Source organism: Lemur catta, chromosome 8 (assembly GCF_020740605.2).
Source record: "Lemur catta isolate mLemCat1 chromosome 8, mLemCat1.pri, whole genome shotgun sequence".
NCBI classification, from domain to species: domain Eukaryota; kingdom Metazoa; phylum Chordata; class Mammalia; order Primates; family Lemuridae; genus Lemur; species Lemur catta.
The window spans coordinates 56,160,853-56,173,765 of NC_059135.1; the positions used below are offsets into that span (position 1 = coordinate 56,160,853).

At 37.7% G+C, this 12,913-nt stretch overlaps 1 non-coding gene and 1 pseudogene across 1 annotated transcript; both read right to left on the minus strand.

Moving 5' to 3' along the window:
- Positions 1-7,632: 7,632 nt before the first annotated feature.
- On the minus strand, positions 7,633-7,694 carry LOC123644236. The gene has a single exon (XR_006737055.1). It is a non-coding gene; the product is annotated as a U7 small nuclear RNA (small nuclear RNA).
- A 261-nt stretch (positions 7,695-7,955) lies between these two features.
- On the minus strand, positions 7,956-8,011 carry LOC123644222 (annotated as a pseudogene).
- Positions 8,012-12,913: the final 4,902 nt, after the last annotated feature.

Consider the following 12,913-nt stretch of genomic DNA (forward strand, 5'->3'; position numbering starts at 1 on the left):
ATTGTAGTTTATGTTTCACATTTTGAGAAACCACCGAACAGTTTTCCACAGGGGCTGCACCATTTTACATTCCTACCAGCAATGCACAAAAGTTATAATTTCTCCACATCTGGCCAACAATTATTTTCTGGTTTTAATTCACTATTATATGATCATCCTAATGTATGTAGCAGAAGGTCTCGTTCTGTTGCCCAGGCTGGAGTGCAGTGGCGTGATCATAGCCCATCACAATTTCGAACTTCTGGGCTCAAGCAATCCTTAGCCTCCTGAGTACCTAGGATTACAGGCGCATATGCCACCACACTCGGCTAACTAAAAAAAATTTTTTTTTGAGAGATGGAGTGTCACTATGTTGCCCAGGCTGGTCTTGAACTCCTGGCCTCAAGCAATCCTCCCACCTCAGTCTCTTCTTTTTCAAGGTTGTTTTGACTATTTGGGGTCCCTTGCAATATGAATTTTAGGGTTGGCTTTTGCATTTCTACAAAATATGTCATAGGGATTTTGATAGGGATTACGTGGAATCTGAGGATTGCTTTGGGGAGTATTGTTATCTTAATAATATTGTCTTCTCTAGGAGTTCAAGACCAACCTGAGCACCATAGCAGACTCCATCACTACAAAAAATAGAAAAATTAGCTAGGTGTGGTGATGCATGCCTACAGTCTCAGCTACTCGGGAGGCTGAGGAAATAGGATCCCTTGAGCCCAGGAGTTTGAGGTTTCAGTGAGCTATGATTATGCCAATGCACTCTAATCTGGGCAATAGAGCGAGACTCTGTCTCAAAAAAAAAAAAAAAGTGCTCTAATCCATGAACACAGAATGTCTTTCCATTTATTTGTGTTGTATTTAATTTTTTTCAACAATATTTTATAGTTTTCAGTGTAAAAGTTTTTGCCTCCTTGATTACATTTTTTTGTCAGTATATTTGTGAATTTTGTCAAATGCTTTGTCTGCATCAATTAGATGATCATGTTGTTTTTTCCCCCTTCATTTTATTAATGTGGTCTATTATATTGATTGACTTTTGTATGTTAAGCCACACTTCCATTCTGGGGATAAATCCCACTTGGTCATGGTGTGTAATCCTTTTAATATGATGTTGAATTCAGTTTGCTATTATTTTGTTGAGGATTTTTCTGTCTATATTCATAAGGGGTATTAGCCTGTAATTTCCTTTTCTTATAGTTTAAGATGGATTTGGTATCAGGGTAATGCTAGGTTCACAGATTGAGTTAGGAAATGTTCTCTCCTCTTCAATTTTTTGGAAGAATTTGAGAATGATTGGTGTTAATTTTTCTTTAAATGTTGGTAGAATTCACAAGTGAAGGGTGAAATTGTCTTTGTTGAGAGATTTTAAATTATGAATTCAATCTCTTTTACTTGTTATAGATTTATTCAGATTTTCTATTTCTTCTTGAGTTGATTTTGGTAGTTAGTATGCTTCTAATAATTTTTCCATTTCATTCATTGCATTTTTTTTCCAGGTCTAGGAAATCTACCAAATTTAGCGAGAAGCTAAAATGACCATAATATATAAAAGCCATTGCTTTAGGAGTCTCAAAGTTTTCTAATAATGTTAAAAAAAAAATCTCTTGAATAGGTAGGGAAATTTTGGACTAAGTAATATGCCTAGTGTATAAATATTTAGGGTGTTTTTAGGTTGCCCTTTTACAGAACTATCATTTTCTAAGACCTTAACTTTTTGGGATCTGTTAAGTATCTAGTAAATACTTTTATCAATGGAATATTTTTTTGAGGGAATCTATAACATTGGTTTCCAAAAATAGATTCAAGATAAGAACTTGGATATAAATAATATGTAGCAAAAATATTGTGGATGCATCAAAATACCTATTACATAAGGTTGTTGACAACTATGATGCACTAAGTAAATGATTTTTATTATGTTCCTCCTTCCTCATTTTCAGCCATGTGAATTATTTATCTTTTAATATTCAGCTTATGGATATTTTTTTCTCCAATCTTTCTTTTTTCCTCCAATCTTTCTTTTTTCCTCCTATAGGAGAGTTAAGTGTTCCCTCTATATGCTCCTAAAATACTCTGTGAATATATTGATTATAATATTTATCAGGCTGTATTGTTTTATTAGGTAAATCCTCAAAAATCCTCAAAAAGGGGGGCAAATTTTTATTCGTCTCTCTAACTTCAGTGCCTGTCACATAGATAGTCGGTAAATATATACAGGCTAAATGTAGGGCCAAACAACTTTAACCATCTTAAAAGTCCTTTCCAGCTTGCTTTCAGGACTTATTTATGTATTCTGTGAAAACCCATGTCTTTATGCCTTATGAAAATTTTGTCAAAAAATTTTTTTTTCTGGGGCTGGGCGTGGTGGCTCACGCCTGTAATCCTAGCATTCTGGGAGGCCAAAGCGGGCGGATTGTTTGAGCTCAGGAGTTCGAGACCAGCCTGAGCAAGCGAGAACCTGTCTCTACTAAAAATAGAAAGAAATTATATGGACAACTAAAAATATATAGAAAAAATTAGCCAAGCATGGTGGCGCATGCCTGTAATCCCAGCTACTCAGGAGGCTGAGGCAGGAGGATTGCTTGAGCTCAGGAGTTTGAGGTTGCTGTGAGCTAGGCTGATGCCATGGCACTCTAGCCCAGGCAACAGAGTGAGACTGTGTCTCAAAAAAAAAATATTTTTTTTCTGAAAGAAATAAAGGATTTTTTATGACGAATATATAAAATGTACATACAAGTAGAATGAAAGATATAACACCTGAGCAAATGTATTAAAAACCCCAGATTCTTTGCTTATTCTGAGATTGCTAATACAGTCTTTCTATTCCCTGTTAAAAGTGTGTTTCTGAAGGATCATAGGCCAGAGCATGCCTATATGTGTGGGCCCTTGGTGACTACCATTTGTTGTTGCTATAAATTACGGAGTCAGGACAGCCATAAAATAGACGAAGAGGGTTAAGGGGGTTCTGATGCCAAGATCAGTTGTAGTCTATTGAGAATTAAATTCAGAACTTATATTTTTGCTGTTCACATTGGTTTGCGTTCACTATAATGTGTCTATTGCTGAAGACTAGGGTCAATCTATTATCTAATGGGAAAAAGAATTAATACTTTCATCCTTTTCCTCCATCAAGGTGCCCCGTATTTCATCTTAGGAGAGATTTAAATGACTTACATGTGACTTACAGAAAAATGACAAAAATTAGCAAAGTGAAGATGTTATCTTAAGGAGAAAATGTCAATCCTATGGATCTTTTAAGAGAAGCTCTATAGTGTCATAAAATGTCAACCCAGGGACTTTGGGGAAGGGCTTATTTTTATTTCCTTAGGGTCCTGGAAAAGTCAATTTCTGCAGTAATTTCCGTTGCAGTGCAAAAACAAACAAACAAACAAACAAACAAACAAACAAATAACAGAACAAAACAAAACAAAAAACCCAGCAGGAACATATTAAGAACCCCAGTTTAACTGCCAGAATATCTGTATTTGGGTTCTGGCTGTTTCACCAACTTGTTGGTGACTTTAGGAAATTCCCTAAATGATCTTGAGAGTAAGAGTAGGATAGGTGACCAAATAAACTTTGGAAACTATATGATGGACTCTAAATGTAATTTAATTGTTTTCTTTTTTCATAAAGAGAACAAGTATTCATTGTAGATAAGTTAAACAATATAGAAAAGCTTTAAAAAAAATCATCCCAAATTCCACCATTTGGAGCTAAACTCTTATTGTTTCAGTGACCATTCTTTCATAGTAGAGCTCAGTCTTGGCCTCGATCTCATGCGCCTTTCTCCCTCTCTCCACACATAGACACCACCCCTCCCCACACCCCATCTAACAGAGTAGTGCACATAATACATGCTACTTTGGAAAATGATTTTTTAAAACATTATTATGAAGAGAAAATAATGTTTAATGTTTATAAAAAGCTAACCTTTAAATTAGTTTCTTTCTTTTCTTTTCTTTTTTAGAGATGGGTCTCACTGGAGTGCAGTGGCATGATCACAGCCTTGAACTCCTGGGCTCAAGTGATCCTGCTGTCTCAGCCTCCCAAGATGGGACTACAGGTGCACACCACTGTGCCTGGCTAAAGTTTTGTAGAAACACGGTCTCCCTATGTTTCCCAGGCTGGTCTTGAACTCCTGGGCTCAAGCAATCCTTCTACCTCAGCCTCCCAAAGTGCTAGGATAACAGGCATGAGCACCACGCCCAGCCACCCTTTAAATTTCTAATAACTGAAATGACATGGCAAGAAAATTAGAGCCAATTTACAAATAAGGATTTTATAAGAGGTAAACAAAGTTTTTTAAATTTTAATTTATAAAGTTCTAGTCCCAATACCCTTTCTCTTCTTTTATAACTGAGGCAATTGTCTAATTACTGGTTGAAATAACTACATGAACAAGAAGGGATAATAGGGAGAAGTCTTCCCATGGCTGGTGAGTGAAGACAGGAACCCAGATGAAAACCAGCCAACTCAGGCAGAGGAGGCAAAGGCACTCAGGTATGGAAAATAGCCTTATCTTAATCTGCCCACTCAAAGGGGCTGTGCTAAAAGAAAAGAATTTGCAGGGCTCTTTTCTAAAACCTGTGCCATGAAGCATCTCCAGTTTTCCAATTTGAGAAATAGTAAGGATTTTCATTATAAAGAGTCACATAAGCAATAGATCAGTTTTAAAGAATGAATTGTGGAGCTACTTGGTTAAAAAGTTTTCTGTCAATTTACTCACAATTACCATGGTCAGTGAGGACAGATGGCAGGAGGACCCATGTTCCTCTGTTACCCACTCTCCTAAACACTGTTAATGGTACATGGTATTTTATTTTTACTCTAATTTAAAAATCTTCTCTATGTAGCATGATTTGCCTTTCAGGTTGGGGTATTTCTAGGGTGAAATATTACTTTAAAGTTGTCACCTTTATGTTGATAGAATGTACAAATTCTATGATATATTATCCAAATGTTGTCTTGCAATATATTCAAATATAGCAGGGTTTTTTTTGACATATATTTGTTACTAAAGAGGTTCTTTTTGGGGGGGTGGGGTGGACAGTCTTTCTCTGTTGCCTGGGCTAGAATGCCATGACATCAGCCTAGCTCACAGCAACCTCAAACTCCTGGGCTCAAGAAATCCTCCTGTCTCAGCTTCCCCAAGTAGCTGGGACTACACCACAGGCGCACGGAGACGAGGTCTCACTCTTGCTCAGGCTGGTCTCGAACTCCTGAGTTCAAGTGATCCTCAAGCCTTGACCTTCCAGAGTGCTAGGATTGCAGATGTGAGCCACCGTGCCTGGCCTCAAGGAATTTCAAATTTGTAAGTTACATTACTAAAATAAAGTGGAAACTAAGATGTTAAAAGGATTAATCAGAGCTTTAAGTAGTGTCATGATGCTGGTGAGATAAACACTGGAGTTTAGAGCCTACGAAGGAGGAGGAGCAGTCCATGTTTTCTACTGAGATACCTGAGGGATTATACCCGAGTAGAAAGGACGAACAGGAAATAGTTCAGCTCTCTGAAAGACTGAAATCTAGTTTTAAGACAACTCATTCTGATTGGGTCAAGGATTGATCTCTATTCTAACTGCCTGCTGGAAGGAAAATAAATCCTCTTTGGAGAAGATGGCATCATCCACGGCTTACGTAGTTTTTCATATTCAATGTAAATTATTCAATTAAAATTTGCCGGGCATACCAGAACCTAGGATGAAAGGATTGAAAATAAAGACAAATAACAGACACAGACAATCTATATCTTAGAGTTATCAGGTACAGACTTTAAAATAATCATGATTGACATGTTCAAGAAAATAGATGACAAAATGAGAGAATTTCACAGGAGTGCTGAGCTCTTTAAAAAATATTTGAATAGAAATTCTGGAACTGAAAATATAATGACTGAAATAAAAAATTAATGTAGATGGATTTGATAGTATTTTAATATACAAAATCCTAAGTGAGTAGAAAGAAGGACATAATAAAAGAGAAGATATCAATGAATATAAAACAAAAATGTAATCGATTGAAAACAAACCCAAAGTCGGTTCTTTCAAAAGACCAACAAAACTGATAATATGTATAAAGATAAAACAGAAATGGCAGCAAATAACCAATATAGCAATGAAAAGAGTGATAAGGTTGGACGCGGTGGCTGATGCCTGTAATCCTAGCACCTTGGGCGGCTGAGTTGGGAGGATCATTTGAGCCCAGGAGTTTGAGACCAGCCTGGGTAACATAGCAAGACCCTGTCTCCACAAAAAATGAAAAAATTAGCTGAGCGTGGTGGTGTGTGCCTGTAGTCCCAGCTACTTGGGAGGTTGAGGCAGGAGGATGTCTTGAGCCCAGGAGTTTGATGTTGCAATGAGCTATCATGACGCTCCACTGTACTTTTAGCCTGGGCAACAGAGTGAGACCCTGACTCAAAAAAAAAAAAAAAAAAGAAAGGAAATGTAAAAGAAAAAGAAATGCCAGAGGGATAATGCTATAAATCATGTAGATTCCAAAAAGATAACATGTAATGGAAAAATTTATGGCACTGTATCTGAAATTTTGGGTGAAATGGAAAAATTCCTAGAAAAGCACAAATGTTCAGCACTGACATGAGAAGCAATAGAAAAACCAGCCTTTTGGTGGCATGTTGATTACATTGGACCCTTTCCATATGGAGGGAGAAGTGATTTGTCTTTACTAGAATCAACAGATATTCTGAGTATGTGTTTGCCTTCATAAGCAACTCACTTATAGTGAAAGAGGTGTAAACCTAGGTGTATGACTTTGGAAAGCCTTGGTCCTTTTATACATCTCATAATTAGAAATAGCCACTTAAAACAATGGAATGATAAATTCTCATTTAAATCACCAGTTCAAGAGCAAAACTGCGGGTGTCCTCTAGGATGCGGTATATGAAGCTCTGTCTTCAAGAAGTGAAAGAGAGATTGGTGCCTCTCGCCATCAGCTCAGGAATTTGGTTACTACTCCTGCCATTTTAGGCTCTGCTGGATTAGAAGTCCTGATTCCTAAGTGGAGCAATTCCACTAGTAACAGTACCACAAAACATTAAGGGAAGACAATTGCCTGGCAAGTTGGCTCCTCATATGGGCTTCAACTCACCTTAGACTGAAAGCGTTAAGCTTCAGTTGCCCGTGGGATATACTTTCTTTTTCTGCCCAAGAGTGTCTCCATTGCTGTAGACAGTGGTGGGCTCAATAAGCACACATGCATACCCCAGGATACAGAGAAGCTAATGTCCTGAAGATAACTCTTAACCAATAGAGAATGGGAACTGATGGGTAAATACTTCTGGTTGATCTTCAGGTGGACACTTCTGAGAAGCATTCTTAGAACTAAGTACCATGAATATAGCACTCCTATCTAGTTTCTCCTCCTTCCCTATCTCACTGTATCTGGTCCTTCACTATTGCTCTTTGGTATTATTTCCCAAATAAATGACATCCACCCAAGTCTTTATAGCATGGATCTGCTTTCAGGGAAAATACAAGCTTTGATACCCTGGAGCTGATAAGACTGAGAGACTCAAATTCCAGGTCTGCTACTAACTAGCTGTGTGACCTTTGGAAAAGTCACTTAAATTCTCTGGGCTTAGTTTCTTTTTTTTGGGTGGGGGTGGGGGAGTGGGGGGTGGGGTGGGGGGATCTTCTGGTGAGGACCGGAAAACCTGTTATACAAATTCTAAAAGCACTGTAACACTTGGGCTTAGTTTTCTAATCTGTAAAATAGGAGTTATCTTGGTAACTACTTCATTGGGTTGCTATGAGGATGATAAATAAGATGATATTCATGAAGCACTTTGAACTGTGTCTAACACATAGTATTAATAACTGGGTCTATTTTTTTTTTTTTTTACTTTGTTGTCTGTCCCAACTTGTCCTAATAACTGGGTCTAACACTACATAAATGTTAGCTCTAACTGTGTTTGCAGATCATTCTTCTTTTTTTTTTATTTATTTAATTGCTAATCTTCTCTGTATAGTTCCAATTTTAGTATATGTGCTGCCAAAGCAAGCACTGCAGATCATTTTTCTACTGCGGTACTCAATTTTTTTATTAGTTTCTAAGAACTTTTCTATATGAGTAAATATTAACCCTTTTTTGGTCATTGGTATAAAAACTATTTTCTCAGCTTGTCTTTCAACACAGTTCATTGTGTTTTTTGCCTTATAAAAATCATTTGATTTTTATATAGACAAAACTAACAATCCTTTCCATTCTTGATTATAGCCTTCCTTAGGCAGGCTTTCCTATCCTAAGATTATAAGATAAAATGTTTCCCCAGGCAATTCATTACAAACAAGGTCTCTCCATTACACTACTTAGCTGGAATTTTGTTTGATGTCAGTAAGTAAGTATATCCATGTAAGAATCTTAGCTCATGTCTGGCATATAGTGAATGTTCAGTAAATTTTGGTTATTATGTTCATGCTTCATAGAATGAAGAGTAAAAGAGGAAGACCTTGGCTGATTCTATGACCGCGTAGGAAATATCCAAGATGAACCTGGAGAAAGTAAGGAAGTGTTTAAAAACAAAACAAAAGAACAAAACTAAAACCCCACAATGATGAAGGTGTGTCAAAGGACATAGGAGCCAACTGAAAGATCTCCCAGTGGCCAAAGCGGGAACAATTTGGGCAACAGAATAATGTACTATTGGGATATAATTCAAAGTAAAATAAATGTCCACAATTCTGTATTGATATAAATAAATGATTGAACAAATAAATAAACGGGAACAGACTGACAAATCTATCCATGCAGGGGAATTCCCTCACTGTGCTCTCAAGGAGGTGGAGCCTAACTCTCCAGTTCTTAAGTGTGGCCTGCACAGAGCGACTTGCTTATAAAGGGTACAGAATGAAAAGGAAGAAAAAGGAGTGACTGTTCGATGGAGAAACCTGACAAACACTACTTCAGCCAGGTGATCAAGGCTGACATCAATTTGTCAGAAGTCATGTTGATAATATGTACCCTTGATACAATGTAAGGAGAATGGCACTTTATCTCTGAGATTTTGCCCCCAAACCCTATAAGCCCAGTCTAATGAAGAAAACATTAGCCAAATCCCAAGTGAGGGACATTATACAAACCACCTGACCACTTCTTTCCAAAGCTGTCAAGGTCATCAAAAAAAAAAAAAAAAAAAAAGCAACAAAAGGGCAATATCCAAGAAACTGTCACAGCCAAGAGGAGCCTAAGGAGACATGATGACTAAATGTAATTGTGGTGTCCTGGATGGGATCCTGGACCAGAAAAAGGACATAAGGTAAAAACTAACGAAATCTGAATAAACCATGGACTCTAGTTAATAATCATGTATCAATTATGGCTCATTAATTATAACAAAGATACCATACTAATGTAAGATGTTAATAATAGGCTAAACTGGGTATGGAATATATGGGAATTCTCTATAATTTTTTAGTAAATCTATTCCACAATTAAAAATGTTATTTAAAAAAGAAGACCTCAAGGAGTATCAAGTTTATTGGGGGAGACATGAATGTAATCAAATAATTTATTCCATCTGGTGACAATCCTAATGAAGGTAAGTGTTTGGTGGGATAGAATTACAGAAAAGACAGAGGCTCTCTGGGAGAGATGGAGGAGGTTTTACCATCAAAAAGGAAACACTTGAGCTGGGGCTTGAGTTAAAAATAGCAGTTGGTCAACCAGAGAGGAGAGGGGAAAGAAGTACTTTTCTTGTTTGGTTTGTATTTAAGTATCGCTGAAGCGCAGAAACACACATGTGCCTTCTCCATTTTAAAATGCTTTTTGGCATGCTTCATCTTTGTCTGTTTCTTTTGACTGGAGTTTGATCTATAGAATTATAGTTCTTTGCCATTGTATTGTCCAGTTATTGGAGAGAGGAAATTTAGCAGAAGTGGTTTTTTTAAATGGGTTTTATGATTTTGTTCTTGATCTAAAAGTCTGAAATACAACTGAAAGATTTTATTGTCAAAATCTTAAAGATTTGATTGTTGTATTTCAGGGTTTCTTCACCTTGCACTATTGAAATTTGGGGGCAGATAATTTTTTGTCCTGTGCATTGTAGGATGTTTAGCAGCATCCATGGCCACTTCCCACTAGATGACAGTAGAACCCCTCAGTTGTGACAGTCAAAAATGTCTCTGAATATTGCCAAATGTACCCTACGGACATTAGAGAAACACTGTTCTATTTCAACTCACATTGCACAGTTAGTTGTAGACCCTACAGGCAAGTATTACTCAGAAGAAATTCAAACTCTGAGATACCCTGAGGATGATTCTCCTGGAACTCAAGATCTCAAGATCTTTTCAGCATAAGTTGTATCCTGTAAGGTCAGTGAAATATTTAGATTCTGACTTGGGTGAAATGCCAGAAGCCAAATGCGGAGTTTATGCTGTTTCATTTCATTCATTCATTGACCAGACATTTACTGAGGGTCTGCCATGTATCTGGTCCTATGCCAGGTTCTGGGAATTTGGTGGTGAACAAGACAGACTTAGCTCTTTAGACAGGGAATGTGGCTGAATTCTGGTGCATGTCGCCAAACCTGTGAACACTGAAGACTAGATTCACACGTAATGGTGACTTGAGGTAGTTGTCCACATTGCTTTTACTCGAAGGATCATATACAGATGCTGACTTTATATAGTTGTTTTCTTTGTGCATATACTACTCCTTATCACATTACCTTTCTACAACCTCCAGCCCTTTCACAATCTCTGAGATAAGAGAGGAACTGTGGGACTGATGGAATCATATTGGTCTTCTGGCCCTCAAGACTCATTATCTAGCCAGGTGTTTCCACTGACCTTTACCTGAAGAAATTGCTCTTAGGAGAGAGGAATTTAAAAACAGTGAGGCTGACCATTTTGACCCTGGTATTGTATTGCTAGCCTTCTTCACTGTGCACTATGATGTCTTCCTGCACAGGTTCTTGACTTTAGTGCCGGTGGTACTGGCCTGATGGGAACATTTGTGGCTGCCTTAGCCCCAGGTGACTCCCAGGACTTCCTGCAACGGTGTCTTCAAGCCTGAAATTTCTTTTCAGGAAAAGTCCTAATTTTATTTAACTTTTTTCAGTCAGTGAGACTTGTTAGAATCTGTTTCTTTAAACCTTTGCCAAGACTTTTTATGTGACTTTACTTGCAAATCAAAAGGATTCCCTTGTAATATTTGTAACTGATGTCTTCATTTTTGGTGTGCAAAATATGGCTGCTGTACTGTTGTCCCTTTAGGTCTTGCTGTGGTTTTCCTGGCCCTGGCTACACACCAAGAACGTGCAGCTAACTTGTGGCTCAGAAACTGGTCCTGAAGCTGGCAAGTCCAGAGTTATTTAAAAAATAGGAGGGCTTTAAGATTTTAAAAACAAGTGTCAAAATACTGGGGCTGCCTAGTAGGTGAGATGCCTTATGATGTCTTTTTGGCACTTTTTGATGGTTTCAGTCTAGCTCCATTTTGCAAAGGGCAGAGATCCACTCTAGCTCACTCAAGCAAAAGGGGAATTTTTGTAAGGATATACTAGATTAGTATCTAGACCTGGAGAGCTGTGGGGAACTTAGGCAGCTCTCTGAATCTCTACCTCTTTCTCTTAAGTATCTTCATCTCATCTTCAAGGGTGGGAAAGCACATTTGAGGAACCAAGTGGAGGCCAGTGTGACCGAACTGTCATGTAAGGTTTGAGAGATGGTAAAGGGCCAGATCATGCAGGGGCTTGTAGGCTACGCCAAAAGTTTTGGATTTTATTGCAGAAAAATTGGAAAACTATTGAAGGGTTGTAATCAGACAAGGGATGGTCTACATAATAATTGCAAAAAAATCATTCTATCTGCAGAGGGAGAAGAGCTTTGAGAAGGCCATAAGCACTCAACAGGTGCAGCAAGTGCTGGGTTGAGGGAAGTAAAGAGAGTTATGAGGGCATATCTGATTTTCCCAATAAAGTCCTTTCTAGTTCAAGATCCACCCTAGGGTCACATACTGCTTTTAGTGGTCATATCTCTAAACAGGTTCCTCAGCCTTTCTTTGTCTTTTATGACCTTGCCATTTTTTGAGAAGAGAGAATATTCTTCAAATACTATACTTCAATACTAGAATGTTCCTCAGTTTGGACAGACTAAAAAATGAGGAAATGTTGGTTTTTCTGATGTTTTCTCATGATTAGATTCAGGTTATGTGTTTTTGTCAGTAGTACCACAGAAGTGCTACTATATCCTTCAGAGTGTGTCATATCAGGAGGCACATGATGTCAATTTGTCTCATATTAGCTTTGATTGTTATGTTAACTTTGATTCTTTGGTCAATGTGGTGTCTGTTATATTTACCACGTTTCTAGCTTTTATAGACTTAATGCTTTAACATCTGTCCTGCATGCATGTGGCAGATGTACTTTGTTCTGGACAACCTGTTAATATGCCTCAGTCACCTTGCCTTGACCTCCTGCCTAATTTTCAAATACAGATCAGTCAATCCTAAACCTACTTACTCTGCCTTGTCTGTTCCTTCCCATGGAAACCACAGTAAAGGAGCTTGCCCCACCGTTCTCTTTCCCTCTGCCTCCCTGCATGGTCCCTTGTGGCATGATGCGTACCCCATCTCTTGGAATCTGTGAGTATAATAAACTATATATTCAATGGCAGTTGTTTCCTGATCTGTTGACCTTACCATACTTAAAAAAAAAAACCTATTAAAACATCTGCCAGATTTCACTGCTTAAAGTTACTTTCCCCCTTTTTTAATTAATAAGTAATTTGTGGTGAGATACCTCAATTTTTTTTGACTGAGATTCATATGAGAAATATATTTTACATGGTGACACAGTGTATCACACACACTGAAACAGTAGTTTTATGAAGCAATACATATCCTTTCCATATGAAATTTATTTTAGTTTCTATTCTGTTCTATTTCATTTGAATGTAATTCTTGCCTT